At 37.4% G+C, this 2,577-nt stretch overlaps 1 pseudogene; it reads left to right on the top strand.

The window, feature by feature from the left end:
* Positions 1-756: 756 nt before the first annotated feature.
* On the top strand, positions 757-1,890 carry LOC129069624 (heterogeneous nuclear ribonucleoprotein D-like; annotated as a pseudogene).
* Positions 1,891-2,577: the final 687 nt, after the last annotated feature.

Below are 2,577 nucleotides of genomic sequence, written 5' to 3'. Positions count from 1 at the left end.
ATCAAGATCAGAGCAGAACTGAATGACATAGAGATGAAAAGAACAATTCAAAAGATCAACCAGTCCAGGAGCTGGTTCTTTGAAAAGATAAATAAAATCAACAAGGTTTTAAGCAGGCTCATAATGAAAGGAAGAGAGAGGACCCAAATAAATATCATAAATGAAAGAAGAACAATAACAACTGATACCATAGAAATACAAAGGATTCTAAGAAATTACTATGAACAATTATAGGCCAAGAAATTTGAAAACCTCAATGAAATGGACAAATTTCTAAAAAAGTATAATCTTCCAACACTGAATGAAGAAAAAGCAGAAAGCCTGAACAGATCAAAAACAGCTGGGGAAATTGAAGCAGTAATCAGGAAACTCCTGACACACAAAAGCCCTGGGCTGGATGGTTTCACAGGATAATTTTTCAAAACATTTAAGGAAGAGCTAACCCCTGTCCTTCTCAGACTATTCCAAAAAATCCAAGAGGAGGGAAGACTCCCAGACTTTTTATGAGGCCAGCATCACCCTAATTCCAAAACCAGATAAAGACACTACAAAGAAAGAAAACTACAGGTGAACATTGCTGTTGAACATAGATGCTAAAATCCTCAACAAAATATTGGCAAACCACATCCAGCAATACATTAAGAAGATTATCCACCATGTTCAAGTGGGATTCATCCCAGGGATGCAATGATGTTTCAATATACACAAGTCAATAAATGTAATACGTCTCATAAAAAAAAGGAAGTCAAAAAAGACATGATCGATACAAGCTCTGCCGCTGCTGCTGTCGGGACTTGAACTGCGTGCCAGCACCTCCCAGCTGACAGCTCCGGCACCATGGAGGACGTGAATGAGTATAGCAACATAGAAGAATTTGCAGAGAGATCGAAAATCAACGCGAGCAAGAATCAGCAGAATAACGGTTAAATGTTTATTGGAGGCTTGAGCTGGGATACAAGCAAGAAAGTTCTCACTGAATATTTGTCTCAATTTGGGAAAGTTGTACACTGCACAGTTAAAACAGATCCAGTCACTGGAAGATCAAGAGGATTTGGATTTGTGCTTTTCAAAGATGCTGCTAGTGTTGATAAGGTTTTGGAAGTGAAGGAACACAAGCTGGATGGCAAATTGATAGACCCTAAAAGGGCCAAAGCTTTAAAAGGGAAGGAACCTCCCAAAAGGTTTTCATTGGTGGTTTTAGTCCAGATACTTCTGAAGAACAAATTAAACAATATTTTGGATCCTTTGGTGAGATTGAAAATATAGAACTTCCCATGGATACAAAAACAAATGAAAGAAGAGGTTTTTGTTTTGTAACATACACAGACAAGGAGCCTGTAAAGAAATTGTTAGAAAGCAGATACCGTCAAATTGGTTCTGGGAAGTGTGAACTCAAAGTTGCCGAACCCCAAGAGGTATATAGGCAACAACAGCAACAACAAAAAGGAGGAAGAGGTGCTGCAACTGGTGGACAAGGTGGTGCTACAGGTCGTGGCCGAGGTCAGGGCCAAAACTGGAACCAATGATTTAATAACTATTATGATCAAGGATATGGAAATTACAATAGTGCTTATGGTGGTGATCAAAACTATAGTGGTTATGGCAGCTATGATTGTACTGGGTATAACTATGGGAACTATGGATAAGGACAGGGATATGCAGACTACAGTGGCCAACAGAGCACTTATGGCAAGGCAACTGGAGGGGGTGGCAATTACCAAAACAATTATCAGCCATATTAAGGGGAGGGCATTGGATAAAACAGGAGGAGATTGCTAAAGTAACCCATCTTGCAAGACAACATTGAAGATTGGTCTTCTGTTGCTCTAAGATGATTATTTTGTGAAAGACTATCTAGTGTACAAGACACAAGTGTCCAATTGTATATAGCTGCCAATTAGTTTTCTTTATTTTTATTTTGTCTTTTGCTATCTGTGTTATGATTCAATGTGGATTTGTGTTTATACAAATTTTATTTCTATGATTTCATGTTAAACATCAAATAAATGCTTCCTTATGTGATTATTTAAAAAAAAAGACATCATCTCGATAAATGCAGAAAAAGCATTCGACAAGTACGGCACCCATTTATGGTGAAAACACTCAGCACAATGGGAATAAAGGGGACATTTCTCAACATAATAAAGGCCATATATGAATAACCTAAAGCCCACATCATACTCAATGGGCAAAAACTAAAAGCTTTCCCACTAAGATCAGGAACAAGACAAGGATGTCCGCTTTCACCACTTCTATTCAACATGGTATTCGAAGTCCTGGCAACAGCAATCAGACAAGAAAAAGAAATGAAAGCATCCAAATTAGAAAGGAGGAAGTAAAACTATCATTGTTTATAGATGACATGATAGTGTACATAGAAAACCCTGTAGACTCTACCAAAAAACTACTCAACCTAATAAGTGAATTGGGCAAAACAGTGGGATACAAAGTCATTATTGAGAAATCAAAGGCATTTTTGTACACCAGCAATGAAATATAAGAAACAGAAATCAGGGGAAAATATCTCATTTCCTATAGCAACAAGAAAAATAAACTACTTAAGAATAAATTTAACCA

This window comes from Pteronotus mesoamericanus, unplaced genomic scaffold (genome assembly GCF_021234165.1).
Source record: "Pteronotus mesoamericanus isolate MK-2021 breed Mesoamerican mustached bat unplaced genomic scaffold, CSHL_Meso_final contig_227, whole genome shotgun sequence".
Taxonomy (NCBI): domain Eukaryota; kingdom Metazoa; phylum Chordata; class Mammalia; order Chiroptera; family Mormoopidae; genus Pteronotus; species Pteronotus mesoamericanus.
Note: the sequence above shows the minus strand (reverse complement) of the source record. Positions and strands in the feature narration are given on the sequence as shown.